Source organism: Castor canadensis, chromosome 16 (genome assembly GCF_047511655.1).
Source record: "Castor canadensis chromosome 16, mCasCan1.hap1v2, whole genome shotgun sequence".
Classification (NCBI taxonomy): Eukaryota; Metazoa; Chordata; class Mammalia; order Rodentia; family Castoridae; genus Castor; species Castor canadensis.
In genome coordinates, this window is record NC_133401.1 from 65,982,053 (window position 1) to 65,999,147 (window position 17,095).

General features: G+C 43.1%; 1 long non-coding RNA gene and 1 pseudogene across 2 annotated transcripts in view; one reads left to right on the forward strand and one right to left on the reverse strand.

Moving 5' to 3' along the window:
- The window catches only part of LOC141417960 (uncharacterized), a 66,666-nt gene that overhangs the window by 2,507 nt on the left and 47,064 nt on the right, over positions 1 to 17,095 (forward strand). For both annotated transcript variants that reach the window (XR_012442558.1, XR_012442557.1), the window contains exon 2: positions 757 to 887. This is a non-coding gene — a long non-coding RNA (uncharacterized lncRNA). The remainder of the gene's footprint in view (positions 1 to 756; positions 888 to 17,095) is intronic.
- Positions 5,442 to 7,266, reverse strand: LOC109698778 (olfactory receptor 1D2-like; annotated as a pseudogene).

Here is a 17,095-nt window from a genome sequence, read left to right on the forward strand (position 1 = left end):
CTCTACGGCTTGAGGCACACCTCCAGTACATTTTGCTTTGGTTATTTTGGAGATGGGACTGTTTGCCTAGGCTGATCTTAAACCTTGATCCTCCTGATCACAGCATCCAAGAAGCCTGACTGCAAATAAATTTCGGATGTTGATTTTGTATCATGCAACTTTGCTGAATCCGTTTATTCAAACAATTTTTGCATTTGGGTTTATCTGTGAACAGAGTTAAATTTACTTCTTACATTCCATTCGATGTCTTTTGTGTATTTTTCTTGACTTGTTTCTTTGCTTTGCCTAGAACTTTCAATGGTGGGTTGAAGAGAAGTGGGGTGAGTGGCACCTCTGTCTCGTTCCTGGTCCACAGCATGGACCACTTTATGGCATCCGCCTTCTTTTTCTTTAGTGTTTTCAGGGTGCACTCGAGCAACTATTTTCATGTGGTGACACAGCTCATCCTCAGTGACAGACATTGTTGATAGTCTTGATTCCTGTTTGCATGAATGCCTGACATTTCTCTCTTCTGATCCTCAGCAATTCACTTAGGCAGGCAGGGCAGGTCTTGCCTTGACCTACAATTGGGGCTCCAGACGGGTCCCCAAATGACCTGCACAAGGCTAACAGCAAAGGCTGGAGTGTGTCTTCAAGCGGTAGAGCACCTGCCTTGCAAGTGTTAGGCCCTAGGTTCAGTCCCCAGGACTGCCACAGATCTAAAGAAATTATCAGTGTTTTTTGATGTTTCATCTTTCCCTCTTACCATCCCAAAAGGCTAACATTAGAACCTCACCAGACAAAATCTTCATGCGTTGTCGAATGAAGGCTCCTCGTGTGATACCAAGCTCAGAAGGACACTTAGATTTGCAGCTCATGCCTAGAAGAAGTCACCATGACAACTTCTGGTAAGTTCTTTTTCATTTTCATTCATCTTTAAGGTTTTCTAATATCTTTTGTGATTTCTTCTTGGATCCATTGGCTGTTTAAGAATGTGCTGTTGTGTCACCCCTGAGAAAAACAGAGTGTCAGCACCGAGTAACTTGTCCCTGAAACACCCCCTTTCCATCCCCTGAGACTCCTGCCAAGTCAAGGGGACAGTGACAGTGGGCCAAGACTGGAACGCTGGGATAAGGCCACCTGGAGGGCCACTGACTCCCTGTCATGCACATGAGAGTGAGGGCAAACTAGTGTTATCTAGAAGAGCTCTGCCTCCTGCTCACCTGCTAAGTCAGCTATTCCAGGGAGTGCTGTCCACACAAAGCAGGCTGAGCTGATGGTGTCAAGACTATGTAGTCTAACCTTTAACCCCTGTCCCTGTGGAAATCAGGGATCATAAAGGAGCACAGTGGAGAGGACAAATGCTTTTGGTCCAGCTGGCCACCACTGGTAGTGTGGTGGGGGAGGATGCGCATTACTGGCAAGGCACCACGGGACAAAGGTGCTGCTTGCCTAGTCTGTGGTCACCACTGGATCTTAGCAGCACTAAGCCTGCATGGTTTCTGATGAGAAGTCAACTGTTAGTCTAATTGATGATCTCTTGTATAGAAGGAGTTGCTTCTGTCTTGTTGCTTTCAAAATTCCCTGTTTGACTTTGGGTTTCAGGAATTTTACTACTGTGTGTCCTAGTATGGGTGTTTGAGGTTATCTTGCTTGGAAGGCGTTGATCATCTTCACTGAGTTAATTCATGTCTTTCATTAGATTTAGAAAGTTTTTGCCCATTGTTTCTTCAAAATCTTTTTTTCTTTTTCTCCTTTCTTCCTTTTCTTTTTGGAGTTCCTATGATGTATAGGTTGGTATGCTTGATGATATCCCATAAGTCTCTTGTCCCCTGTTCATTTTTCTTATCCTTTCTTCCTGCTCCTCCCTAGATAATTTTAACTGTTTTCAGATTACTGATCTTCTTTTGCCTGGTTAAATCTGCTTTGACCCCTCGGTGAAATTTTTACTTCAGTTATTATACTGCCAGATCCTGAATTTGTCTTTTATAACTTCTGTTTGCTGATGTTCTCATTTTGTTCATACATCATTTTCCTAATCTCCTTTCATTTTTGACCATGTTGTCCTTTGACCCCCTGAGAAAAATCCAAGGCAGTTCACTTCACAACTTTTGCTAGTAATTATGCTGTCTGGGCTTCCTTGAGATGATTTCTGTCATATTTTCTCTTGTGACTGGGGAGAACTTTCCTGTTTCTCTGTGTGTTTTGTAACATTTGTTAGGAATTGGACACCCTGAATACTATAACTTGCAAAGTCTGAAAATCACATTCTTTCTGTTTTCAGAAATTTCTGATCTTGCTTGTTGAGCTGGAGCCAACTATTTATGATGATTTCAAACCATATTTGCAAACTGTGTATTCCTAAAATAGGATTGTTTGGTACTCTTAGGATTTTGGTAAAAATGACCACATTTTCTTAGAGAGAGTATATTCAGTTTTATACTTCCGTCCATCACACTTTGACTTACAGTTTCAGTACCACATACAATAAGCAATACACAGTTTGCAAATATGGTTTGGGAAAAATCCAAGTGTTTGTGTTGCATTATCTTGTCAGGTCAGTCAGTGACCTGATAACAATTTCCTTAAATGTTTGGCTCCAAAAAATGGAAAACATCATGTGATAAATAACACTGAGAGTCAGGGAAGCCAGTGCAGCTGAGAGGGTTGAAACTGAGGCAAATGTCTACACTAGTTTTTCAGAGTGCCACCAGACAACGAGAATCATCTAACCCCCAAATTTTATTGGGTAAGGTCCCAACTCTCTTTCCTGGAAGCAGGTGGACACCCAGTGAGCATAAGACATGGAGGAATGTTACTTAATTTTGCATGCTACCTTTTTACACAAATTAGTAGCCTCTCTTCATGAAGCACTCACATTGTTATATGTGTCCAAGTGTCCAATCCTGTTCCAGAGCTCTGAAAATTATTCCATTTGCTCTTTTAAGCTCAGTCACTGCTTTAGAAGAAAGACCAGCCCCTAGAGCTTCATGTTTCCCCATTTTGCATGAGGTCCCTCTTTCCATTCTAGTTTGCTTTGCAGAAATGTTCTTCAGATCCTATCAGTACATGCCGGATCTGCACGACATCCCACCTGTGAGTTTTCCTCCTGGGCCAAACAAGCTGAAGGGTCCATGCTTCTATGTACTGCCCTTGATATGTATGTGTTTTAATAAATGAAATAGCTTTTTTTCCTGATTATGAAAGAGAATATGCTCCCTTCCAATATTTGCATTGAAAAAACTTTAAAAAAGTGAAAATTAGCTATAAACTCTTCAGCAAGAGTTACTCATCCTTAAGACTTTATGTTCATCTTTCAAAAAATTTTCTATGAATGATTATTCTTATAAAGCATGGTACCTCGTGTCATGTAACCTGCTTTTTGAAACTTAGTATATGTTTGATATCTGTGCATGTCGCTAAACATAGACTGTTCTAGGTATTAAGGACCAAATAGTTCTTTATTGACCATCTCCCAAACTGATGCCATCTAAATCTTTTCTATCTTCTTCTATTTTATTTTTTTAACTTTCAGCAATGATGAGTCTCTTTCCATATGGTTATTGCCCGTTTCTCATTCTGTGTTGTAGCATTTGTCTACTTTTCTTTTGGGCAAAAGATTTATGTTGCAAATTTTCTTGTGTTAATTTTCATTTACCTTCCTATTTCTTTGTTGAGATTAAAAAATTTTTTTTCTGTGAATAATCAATTTTTGTGTGTTTGTAAAGAAAATATGCCAGGATTTGTTTTCATCATGCTTGGTAAGACATGCAGACACAGAAATGACTTCCCCCAAGGAAGGGGTTCTACACTCACTGATTCTTAGCACTGAGACATGGACATGCCTGCACAGCCATCTGGGAAAAGTACCACAGTTGGTCAGGAGTGAAAGGATCCACAGGTGAACATGAGTAAGAGCCTTTATTGTGGTTTCTGCACTGAGGAATGGAAGAGGCACATTTCCCAGGTGCAGGTCTGGCTGGTTTGAGTGCTTTCCATGTGCCCTAGGCATAGGGCCTAGGCATAGTAGCCCAATAACTAGACTTGGGATGGCTATGGCAGGGGATTGTAGGGCCAGAGTGTAAAGGCTGGTGGAGGAGGTGGGGGTGGTCTGGCCTCTGGCTAGTAGGCATATGAAGACATTGTCCTGGCTGAACCTTTGGCAATCTCTAGGAATATTAATTAGACAGGGGGACAATTTCTCTCCCATAATAGCGGCCCCCAATGTCAAAGCATAAGAACACATAGACAATCAAAGTCATGATTCATGCGAAATCTCATGTAGCCAATTTAAAAAGTTTGTACTGATTTACCCTTAACACCAAACCTAGAAAGAGGTGTTCTACAGAGCTCCTTAAAAATAGATGATGTTTTCCTATAATCTTAATATTTTCCCAGATTGCTTTATTGTCTTCCTCATTACATTTGGAATATTTTGGTGCTTTGTTTTAACATTAGTATGTATCAATATTATAATGAGCAAAGTTTGAACAGCATGAGTTTTTCTCCTACATGTTCCTATAGAGAAAAGAAATCCTAAGTGAAATCTTCTCCCCCTTAAAAAAATTAGTCTCCTCAAACGTTAGTGCTACAAAACCTCTCTGATGCTTTTTCTTCATACTTTTTGGAACCTTACCCTCAGGTTTAGGTCTTAAAGGGAGAATTTCTCCTCTGATACTATAGCCTCAAGAATGTAGGGATCCCATTTGTGGTTTGTCTCCGAACACTCAGTTGGTCTGGAGGGAATCACTGTAAGAGTATTTTTATTGTCCTGAAAATAACAACGTGACTTTGCATTTGTTAATGTGGTGAAATGAGTCTTGTGTGTTGTGGCGTGCCTGCCAGTTTTCTGTCCATTATCCACTCTTCCTCTCCCTTTCTAAGAGCATCCCTATTTCATTGGAGGTGGTGATGTTTTTAACCCTAACAAACAAATGAACAAACAGCAGCACCAGAAATTAGCAACTGCCTTTGGCAGCCTGCTTTGCATGTGGGTGGCCATTGAGATGTGAGCAAGAGATGCTGAGTGGGGCTTCTGGAAAAGCCTTTGAATAAGCCCCCTTTGCCCTTCCTCTCATCGCCTGGGACTAATAAGATGGTTGTAGCCTCAGCAGTCATCTTGGAAACAGAGCGATGAAGGCCTCACTCTGGATGGTGGAGGCTAGACCTGGAAGGAGCCTCATTTCTAGCCTTGAATTCTCCACTATGGACAAAAAGCAATCTCTTGTCTTGTTTAAGCCAATATAATTGGGATTTTTCTGTTCACTGCAGCTGGAGTGGATTCTCACAGATACAGGTATCTCTTTAAATAATTACAAAATTCCCTCCTAATTTCTCAATTTTTTTTTCTCTAAAAACAGTCTGAATAGGTGTATGGGAGAAGGTGGTGTCGAGCTCCACAGTCATTTTCCATTACTTTGTATCTTGAGCTTCTCTGGACACCAGCCCAGAACTCACCACTGCTAAGAGGATTTTGAACCCCTGCTAACGAGTCTGTCTCCTCACAGTCTCCTGTGTCCTTGTTCCTCAGGCTGTAGATGAAGGGGTACAGCATGGGGGTCCCACAGAGTACATGATGGTCACCACTGTGTCCTGGGCTGAGAAGGAGTCTGGGGTTGTAAGTAGATCCCCAGGACAGTCCCATAGAACAGAGTGACCACGGACAGGTGGGAGCTACATTTGGAAAATGCCTTGTGCCTCCCTTTGGCAGATGGAATCTGGAAGACAGCCACAGTGATGTGGGTGTAGGAGACTATGGTAAGCACACAGGGCTACAAACAGGACCAGAGTCCCCAAGAACACATGCTAATTGAAACGTGTGTCTGCACAGGCCATCTTCATGAGCAGATAGGTACTTAGGTGGAAGTGTGAGATCTCCCGGGCTGAGGAGCGGAAGGTCAGTCTGCTCATGAGGAGTGTGTGAACCAGGGAGATGATGCCAGAGCCCACCCACATGAGAGCTGCCAGTCCCCCACAAAGCCAAGGAGTGATGGTGGTGTAATACTGCAGGGGGCTGCAGATGGCCACATAACGGTCCAGTGCCATGGCAGCCAGCAGAAAGGTGTCCACATTAGCAAAGGAGATGAGGAAGTACATCTGAGTCAGACAGTTGGAATAAGTGATGGTTCCTGTTCCTGCATGTGTTGACCACACACATGGTGAAGCAGATGTCGACAAAGGAGAGATTGGTGAGGAAGAAGTACATGGGAGTGTGCAGGTGTGGGTCAGAGCTGATGACTAGGATGATGAGTGCATTCCCAGCCCCAGTGACCAGGTACATACACAGGAAGAGCCAGAAGAGGACTTGTTGCTGCCCTGGGTCACTGGTGATGCCAAGCAGGAGGAACTCTTTGACTCCAGTCTCATTCTCCTCTCCCCTGTACGTCCCAGTGTGGATAGTGAGGAGCCTGGACTCTAGGTTCGGAATTGGATCAAATTTATTTGTAATGCAATAAATGAACACAGTTTTCTATCTATAAAAAATCACAGCTTTTTGTTGAGTGCACTCATGCTAAAGACTGAACATGCAATCTTTTCTGCTTCCTACCTTATAAAATATGAACTTTTATCATCTACACTTTTCTGATGAAGTGAATGAGGCTTAGAGCAAGTGATGGCTCCAGACCACACTGATGGTAAGTGGCAAAGGACTTTGACCCCAACATGTTCTGAATGTAGATCCTGTGATCTCAACCATCCCACTGCAGCGTGGACGATCTGGTCAGTTATCAGATGCTGTGTGCTGAGGGCAGTGTCACCATCACTGAGTCTTTAACCTTTATACAGCCAGCACGTCCTCATTGCATGGCTGCTGCGAGCTGAGGGGACCCAATGGAAACTGGACATGAGCCCTGACCTCAAGGTGCCAATTGAGAAGACAAAGCCTAAGTGTGAAAAGTGTTGGGAGCATTCCCAAATTATTATGATTTGACACGTGACCAGCACGTGGACAAAGGCCAGGAGCAGAACCCTGTTGGCCATGATGCTCAGTTCTGTGTATGAGTTTCCCCAAGACTGTTCTAGGTTTGGCCACTGACAATTGTAAGGAGCTGTGTTCCCTGCCTTGCCTATCCTGCTGCCTGCCTGTGAGCTTGTACTGCTCCTTCTCTGCTCTGGACCTTCCTGTGCATCATAAAGACGGCCACCCCCAAGTTCCAAAGTTCAGGGCTTCACACCTTCAGGATTCCATCACGTGGAACCCAACTGACCAACCTGGTGCAGGCTTGCCTTGCACAGCAGGGATTCAAGAGAGCCCAGGATGACGTCTGCCCCCAGCCCAAGTGTCATTTCACTCAGGGCACTGCCAGGTTGCACTGGCTTTTTTTCCTCTCAGTAACTGGCATCATCTTTGAAACACTCCAAGAGAATACAACACTTCCCTGCACAAATGTCCTCAATAGAGGGTTGTCACAGACTAAAGCCCTGACTTCTTCTAACTCAGTAAATGGGACTCTTTCTGACCTGAGTCCCACTGACTTCTCTTCCCGTGCCTCCTGCCAGGCTCGTGGACTTCAGTCCTTTCTGCCTTAGGGACTTTGCTATTGTGTCCCAGTGTCTGGAACAATAACTAGCACATAGGAAGTGTCAGGAAATTGGTCAGATGACAGCATGAACATTCACAAAGGTATTGCACACCAAAATCTACCAGTATCAAGTACAGCCATGGTGTTTCATGACCATATGTGGTTATGACTAAGGAGTGCATTTATGAAATAAATTTGGCAAGGCTGGGATATAGCTCCATGGTAGAGTGCTCGCCTAGCATGTGCAAAAGAAAAATAAAAACTGTGTGCTTGAAGCAGGTGTAAGTGAGTGAAGAGAGATGACAGTGTTGAGTCAGTGTCAGTGTGGGCAAATCCAAGGTCACATGTGAACAGAAATTCCCTTGAGTCTGCTCTTGAGGGGGATGACACATGTGGCCTCCATGTAACCTAGGACATGTAACCTAGGACATGTAACCACTGTAGACCAGAGATAACAACTGGCTCCTGTTAGCCAGATCTGACTTCAGGGCATATTTAGTTTGGCCCTGCTATAGTTAGGAACCAGAAGGCCTCCTAAAGGCCCAGTGTTAAGGGATTAGTCTCCAGGGTGGTGCTACTGGAAGGTGGTAAAGCATTTAAGAGGCATGGCACACTGGGATGTGCTCTTAAAAAAGATTGTGGATCCCCAGCCTCTTCTTTTCCTCTTTTTTTTTTTCTGGACACAAGGTGAATGTTTTTTGCACACCATGTGCTTCTGACATGATGTGCTGCCTTTCTACAGGACCAAAACAAAGGTACCAACTGATCTTGTGCTGAAACCTCTATCAAACTGTGAGACAGAATCAAGTTTTCTCTTTATAAATTATGACAGACCTTTGTTGCAGTAATGGACAGATCCTACAGTAACACAGATCCTCAGAGTTTTTCAAAATGCTTCTCCTTGACTGATACTTTAAAAATCAAAGACTTTTTTAGAAAACCTGGATTTCTGACTTTACTTAAAAATCAAAAAGCCTTGCACTGATGGGTGCAATCAGGGAAACAACTGGTTGGCAAAATAGATTAACTAATTCTCATTGAGAGTCACTATACAAAAGAAAAAAACTCTCTGTGTTTCATGTCTACACTGACCCTGTGTGTCCCTCAGAGCCTTCCTCTGTAACAAGTTCATAAAAGTCCTTAGGAGATAGCGAGGCACACCTAAGTGACTGCAGAGAGCAGTTCACCTCTCTAGGCTGCCCCATGTCACTGTGGTGGACTTCTATTCTGCCCCTGGAACCACTGAGGAGCCAGCTACTCCCTTTCAACATGTCATCCTTTCTAGGCTGTGCCTGAAGCTATTGTGACTATTTCCTTGTCTTCCAGCAGTCTAGACTCTGAAGAAGTTTTGAAAGCTGAGCTGAAGAACTTGGACAAAGTTCTGAAGGTTACAGAAAGCTGACTTTAATTTTAAATGCAGAATTGCTCTCCTCTGCCATTTTAACCAGAAAACCAAATACAGGTTGTGTACCTCATCCAGAATGCTTGGGAGTAGAGATGCTTCAGATTTTAGATTTTGGAATATTTACATATGCAGAATGAGATATGTTGGAGCCAGGACCTACATCTGAGCACAAAATTCATTTATATTTTAAGTATATCTTATACACATACCTGTGAGTAATTTTATATTTTTTAATAATTTTGTGCATAGTTTTGAAACAAAGTCTCACGTGTAGAATTTTTGATTTGTGTCTTTATGTGAGCACACAGGAAGTTTTTGATTTTGTAGAGTTTTGGTTTTCATATTTTTGGATTAGGGATTTTGTCTCTTCATGATATATTTTAAGGACATATATGAATTTTTAATAATAGCATTTGCTTAAAGCAACCAGGTCTCCAGGCATTTTCCTGTCATGACTATGATCTGTAGGAATTTGTGTTATAACTGCTTTCATAGTGTGGATTTGACCTGCACCACAGAGTTTAATTTCTTAAAGGACACCTGCAACTACTTTCACTTAAATTCAGACAGGTGACAGGAAAAATGATGCAGTTTTTATGCAGTTACTCATCATCCAGCAGTACATGTGGAGCACTGTCCTCTGTCCCTGTTGGGTCACCAGAGAACACAGACCACACCCTGCCCTCTGGCCACACCACTGCATTCCAGAAAGCACTTACTAGACTCACACTGAGTTTGTTCAAAGCCAAGGAGGAGCCAAAAGAATGAGACATGTTAGAAGTTTATGAGGTGTCTCAGTGTCACACAGGGCCTGGTTATGAGGAGGACACTGTGGGGATTGGAAGAGAATAGAAAATACTTTAAAAGGTGTTTTTAAGAGTGATGTGAGAGGTGGGTTTGTTCAAAGCACATTATATGTGTATGGACATATAATAAACCACCTTTGTACAGTTAATATATTTTAGTAAAAAATAATATATTTTTTTTAAAAGTCGACATGACCCACTCTACTGTTTACTTAAATGGAGACATCAAATTTCCTTTCCGGCTAGATGAGATTTTGTACCTGGAAGGGACCCCCCCCCCTGCTGTCCTTACTATTCCACCTCTGCACTGTGCTGCTCATGGGGAAGTTGAGGCAGAGAAAGCAGGGGAGGCTGACATTCCTAATCCCACCCTGGCTCATATGTAGTCTTTCTAGAATTTGATTCCTAAACAGATGACTCTTCTCAGTTTTCCCCTCAATCCAATGGGGGATGAGATGGTGAGGTACAAGGAGAGGGTGCATTTAGTGTCTGGAAAAGGGGAGCCAGAGGGCTGTAACTGTAGGTCTGTTGTGGCCTTTATTCAGGACCACATGTGCTATCTTGTAGAACACTGAGAAAATAAAACCTTGTATACCAGCCCCTCCTCACACTGAGAAGAGTATAATCAGGCCATGTGACAGGAAATGTGAATCTACTCATCCACATCAAAGTGGTGGCAGTGACTGGGCAACTCTCCCATTCCAGTTGTCCCTGGTCTTACCCAACGGCCTGAATTACTCTGAATTCATTTCTCTAGATTCTGGCACTGGAGCCTTCATCTCTGCCTCTAGGAACTGATTGGGGGCTCCATGACTGCCCCACCTGATTGGGGGTTTTGTGACTGCCTCCGCTTGATTGGGCACTCTGTGATTGCCCCACTTGGTGCAGAGGAGCTCTGGCAAGGGCTGTGGTAGCTAAGATGACTGCTTCCACCTGCCACCCACAGACACCCTTGCTGGAGCATTTCTGGAAATGATGATACTCCCACACATGGCCCCACACAGATAGACACCACCCATCCCCAAGCCACTTGCTTCCTTTTGTACTCTGTTCAAAAATTCTATGGACTTGGGACTTAGATGAATCTGAGGCCTTTTTTGTAGATTCATGTGGGGTTGTTTGAAGCAAACTTGACCAAGTCACTGTGAGAAAGTCGAGGTTCTGCTTTGGTGACTTTGGAGATGTAGGATCTGCATTTACCTGGGTGAGGTTGGCAATGACAGGACCACTGTACCAGTTAATGGCATGTCCTTTCTATTTATTATAGAGTTAATTGGTGAGGCATGACTCTCAGGCACTGACTGAATAATATCTAAAGGTGCTTAGTTGGTTAAAATATATAAAGACTTTCCTCCTGTATTATCTGACTTACATTCTGCAACCCTATAGGGTCCTAGATAGGACAGCAAGTGCAATCACCCCATCAGTAGTTAGGGCAAAAATTGGCAGGCTTGGGAAAGGATCACATGGCTATAGATATATGGGTAGCATCCTCTCTTTTCTCACTGCTCTGTGGTGTGGGCACAGTACCTGGGGTCCTGGGAAGCATGGTCTGTCTTCTTACCCTCTGGGCTGGAAAGTAGTCTCATTTCATGTATGTGGGGGTTTTATAATTCCCACTGTAGAGAGAACCCCCCCAGCTCCTTGTCACAGGCATTTCACAAGGGAGTCTGTCTGTGTCCTACACGTCCCAAATAAATCAGCTTCCCTAGGGGCTAAAGAAGAGAGAAAGGGGACTAGTGTTCATATTGTGAGTCAAGGACATGAGATTTTCCTGTTGGGAATTTTAAAGGACATTTCAGGTCTCTGTTGGGATGGGGTCTTTTACAGATCTGCATTCTTTGTTCTTTCTTTTCTAAATATTCTCTGCCTCATTTTTATTATCCTCAAAGGAGTAGGAAGTAAGTGAAAGAACATGGATTCTATGTTGGAGCAGACCTAACTTATCTTTTGATTATTCCAAATATGTATGTTTGGAGTTGGTCGGGTGACTAAAGATGTTGGAAAACCAACTGACACCTGATGGAGTAGATGGTGACAAGAAATGGACGGTGGTTCATGTTAGCCTCTGAGTATTTGAAGTTAGGATTCTCACTGCCTTTATTCTTTGTGGAGAACAGAACACGCCTTCCTGGCCTCCATCTGGTCTTCCTATGCTGGATACCATTTTGTCAGACATTATTGTTACATGTGGAGCTGTACTTAGGTAGGTGTCAGGGTGGCTATTGACCAGAGCCTGGTAATTTTGGGAGAAAACTCTGTCACGCTGTCTGGTCACAGTTTGGAAGCCACATTCTATGATTTGCTCTGATTTTGATATTGGCTGAGCTTCGCCTGTTTCTGAAATAAAATATGGCAAAGATGTCAAGATGACCTTCCTGGCTGGGCAGCATGAATCACGGTGCTCAGATGGTTAATGGCAGTGTGCTCAGCCTTGGTCTCTGGAACAGCTTTAAGTGTACCATCCAGAAGCTTCCAGCTTTCCCTTATCCTGGCCTGTAGTTGCCGTAACAAGTGATCCTGTGGTATGAGAGTCTGTCCGCTCTACCCCACTATATCGCATGAGGAAGGAGGTGGTTAGAGAAATGAGCAGACTTTTTTTTTCCAGTATTGGGAATTGAACCCAGGGCCTTGTGCATGCCAGACAAGCATTCTACCACTTGAACCATGTCTCCAGCCCTTTTGTTTGTATTTTGTTCTGAGATGGGTCTTACTAACGTTCCCTAGGCTTGCCTTGACCTCGAGATCCTCCTGGCTCTACTACCTTAATAGTTGGGATTACAGATATGTGTTACCACGCCCAATAGAAACCTCCTTATTCTAACATTTATGTGTATTTTAGTCATAGGACTTAGGTTAACTTTTTGGCTCACTTGATTGGATTGAGATGTGCCCAGGAGACTAATAAATCATACCTCTGGATGTGTCCATGAGGGCATTTCCAGAGAGGATCAACTAAGGGGGGAAGATGCACACTGAATGCTGGCATCACTATCCCAAAGGCTAGGGGCCCTGAGGAATAAATGTGGAAGGGGGAGGAAGCCAGCTAGAGAAGGCATTCCTCTCTCTGCCTCCTGGCCACCATACACTGAGCTCCTGTGTTCTGCTGAGCCCTCTGTGCCGTAATGGACTGAAATTGCTGAAACCATGAGCCAAAATAAATCATCTTCCCTTAAGTTATTTCTCTCAGGTGTTTGTCACAGTGATGAACACCTGACTAACACAGTGACCATGTCACATCCTGGGAAGATTTTCCTTCATTCTGTCACCTCAGGTCCTAGCCCATTCTAGGCTTTGCCTCTGAGTTCTGTGTATCAACCTTAACCAATCATCACAATGACCACTGTAGTGTTGTCCCTCTGTATCCACTGGGCACTGCTTCCAGGAGCCTCTGCAGATATCACAATCCCCAGATGCTCAAATCCCTTAGATAAAATGGGATAGGATTTGCATATAAACTGCAGCCACCTCCTGCATGCTTTAATTCAGCTCTAGTTTGTGGTTCCTAATGCAAGGTAAATGTATGTAAATAGTTGTTTTACTGCATTCCCAGGAGATAATGACAAGAAAAAGTTCTGTAGATATTCAGTACAGACATTCCTTTTCTTCCTTTTTGAATATTTTTCATTTGTGAGTGGCACTTCTGTGGTGTGGGACCACAGCAGACACAGAGGGACAAGTGTATGGGACAACCTTTCTCATATCGCCACTGACGACTACAACCCATGTCTCTTGTGGTTCTTTCTGACTGTAATAGTTCCTCAATCGTGCCTTTGTTTTTCCTGTTCTTAACTCTGTTGAAGAATCTTGGCCAGGTGTTTTGAACAATGGCTTGTATTTGTATTCTCTGACTTTTTCATGATTAGACTGTTATTAGGACCTTTGGGGAAGATTTCCACAGAGGTGCAGTGTCCTCATCACATCATATCAGGGATGCATGCTATCGGCATTAGTTATCACAGGGGACGTTAACCTTTATCCTTGGTGAAGTTGATATTCACTGCAAAGATTATGGCTGCTTGTGTATAGTATTTGGCTGCAAGACCCTAAGTCCAGCTGTCTCTCAAGGGCAGAGATGAATATTAAGTTTCACACTCTGGTGGGATGGGGAGGGGCAGAGAGGATCTACACACACTACTTGTACATCTGTAGGGAAAGTTGGTTCCTTCTCTCCCTTTTATTTCCTTATTCAAATACTTGTTCATCAGTATGAATTTACTTATATTTTTTTCCTACTTTAAGTTGGTACCAGGGACTATCAGTGGGAGTACCATGCCCAACTGTTCAAGATAATTTTGCACAATATTTTTAGTGCATTTCTCTCTTGACTACAGCCTGTCCCATAAGGTTACCTGTGGAATTTTCCACTTTACCATCAGGTAGGCACTTGCCAACAAGGCAGATTTTGGAACATCTTGGATTTTGGATTTTCTGATCATGGATGCTCAACCTGTTGGTGTATCTGTTTTTAGTTTTGGAATTGCATCTGCTTTGACATGGGAGCTCATCCAGGTTTCTAGTGGTCTTTAGCATGCTCCATTTCTCATTTTCTTCCTTCCTGCCTTCTATCCTCTTTCTTTTAAACCTATCATTTCTTTTCTTTACTTTTATTTGGTTCTCTCTGTCACTCTCTCTACCTTCCTTCCTCCACTCTCAACACTTCCTTAGAATCTATTCTAGAATGCTTAACAGGCCTATTTTTCATGAGCACAAAGTGGAAATTTTTTACTGCAACACAATATACATAATTTCATAATATATAAACTTGGGTTTATTAGGGCACAGAGTTTGCTGAGTAGATAAAGGCAGTTTTCAATTACACAAGGCAAATGGTCAATGCCCAGAAAAAATTGCTGAAGTCCTGTTGACAGTTTAGTTTCTGACCTGAAGCATCAGAAGGCAAAATTAAAGGAGAAAAACAAGAAACTCTTAGAGGATCTCATGAGCAGTAAATGGCAGGAGAGGCCTCCTCGGCTCATAAGAGATGTTCTGGCATATCCTAAGCTCCAAGTAGACCTAGGCTTGAAAGGCAGGTGGTTCCATAAAACTTCAATGGCCATGACATGGGGTGGTCCCTGGTTCCTCTGGAGAGAACAAGGTATGGGGAACTGTGCAGGGATGAGGCATGACTGTCCCATTCACTTTCACTGAGGTGAAGTCAAACACTTCTTCCCAGGTTGTTTTAATTGACTTCTGAAGAGTTGGCCCCCAATGGCAAATTAGTGGTAGGTGGAAATTGCCAGTGGGGAGGAGGCTCTGGTTCCCCTGGAGTCCAGGTAGCAGGAAGGGAGGTTCCTGTCATAGGCCAGCCCTCTGTTAACTGGTTCTGGAGGACAAATCATAAGACATAGCCCTGGTTTTCCTGGCTGTCTCTAGGGAGGTCTCTTTTAGTTTGGCACAGTGTCTGTTTCTATGGGGAGAGAACCCTAGAGACCCTGCAAAGTGCTTTTCCCTAATTAATGACCAACTCATGTCCTGTGTCTCACATTGAGACCCATAACCAGAGTGATTCTCTCTGAGACCATGGAGGTATCTTTCTATTGCCTCTACCTGTCCCTGAGATGAGGGTGGTCCAGGAGAAAAGGTGCAGGAGCTAGGGAGGTTGCAGGGCAAGTAGGTACCCAGTAGAATGAGGTTGAAAGATGTGAGGCTCATGTGGAATTGGCCAGCCCATAACCATTCACACTGCCCAAGCCAAGCACACACCCTGCTGCTAACCTTCTATGGGCTGCTTTTCCCTCTAGACAGGCCTCTGTGTATGGTGAATAATGGCTTCCAAGATGAATTTAGGGTCATGGGGATGGAAAGTTGCTTTTCCTTTGGCTCTGTACCTTTTAGTAAGTTCAGTGGTTTCCCTGTATCCTTCTCTCCGCCCTCATACTCATGTCTTCGCTGAGGCTTTAGGGAGAAAGACTGAGCAATGGAACCTCTGCCCTAGCAAGGTGAGGCACTGCATGCCTGTAGTCCCAGCAACTCGGGAGGCTAAGGCATGAAAATCTCTTGAGTTTAGAAGTTGAGTCCAGTGTGGACAACATAGAGATTTTCCACCAAACACACTGGCAAGCAAACACATACCTATGCATCAAACCCTGGCTCTTTCTGTTTGAACATGTCAAGTCCCTGGGTCCCAGAATTCAGTGACTCCACATCTGGATCATCTGTCAGTTCTCTAGTTCCCCAGATTCTACATTTCACTGCTAATGTTTGGTCTCTAGGAAGTGACTTCCCAATTTCCCATGCAGGGGAGGAAAATAGAATTTCTTGTCCTAAGCCACATGGGTTCTTAGCTGGGACAGATTCGTATTAACAAAAGGCCAATCAAGAGGAGAAAAACACCAGCAAGTTTGAAAAGTTGTTCCATATCTGTCACACAGGAAGGAAACAACTCTCTCAGGCTAGTGACCAACTCTCATAGCTGTGCGTTGGGCTTCTGTTTTCAACTGTATTTTAACAAAGAGCAATGACTCTTAGAATGCTGAGACAAAGATTAAGAAATTTCCACTTCCAAAACCTCAGAAAAAAGAACGAAACAGAACTGCAAAACAAAACGGAAGGCCAATCCAGCAGAATAGAACAAACAGAAGACAGAATCTCAGAACTTGAAGATGAAATGGTAATTAAAGGAAAAACTGAAGAACTATTAATTAAACAACTCAAGACCTGTGAAAAGAAAATGCAAGAACTCACTGACTCCATCAAAAGACCAAACTTGAGAATCATGGGCATCGAAGAAGGAGAAGAGGTGCAAGCGAAGGGAATATGTAATATATTCAACAAAATAATAACGGAAAATTTCCCAAATCTAGAGAAAGATATTCCCATACAAATGCAAGAGGCCTCCAGGACACCAAACAGACCAGATCAAAATAGAACTACTCCACGACATATCATCATTAAAACAACAAGTTCAGAAACTAAGGAAAGAATATTGAAGGCTGCAAGAGAGAAAAAACAAGTAACATACAAAGGTAAACCCATCAAAATCACAGCAGACTTCTCAACAGAAACATTAAAAGTAAGAAGAGCGTGGGGTGAGATCTTCCGGGCACTGAATGAAAATAACTTCAACCCCAGGATACTCTACCCAGCAAAGCTATCATTCAAAATAGATGGAGCAATAAAAGTCTTCCATGATAAGCAGAAACTAAAACAATATGTGACCACAAAGCCACCATTACAAAAGATTCTGCAAGGGATCCTGCACACAGAAAGTGACACCCAACTTAACCATGAAAAGGCAGGCAGCACCAAACCATAGGAAAAGAAAAAGCAAGACAGTAGAGAGTAACATCAAGTTAGGTACACACAATCAAACCTTCAAACAACTAAGATAACTAAATGGCAGGAATCACCACATACCTATCAGTACTAACACTTAATGT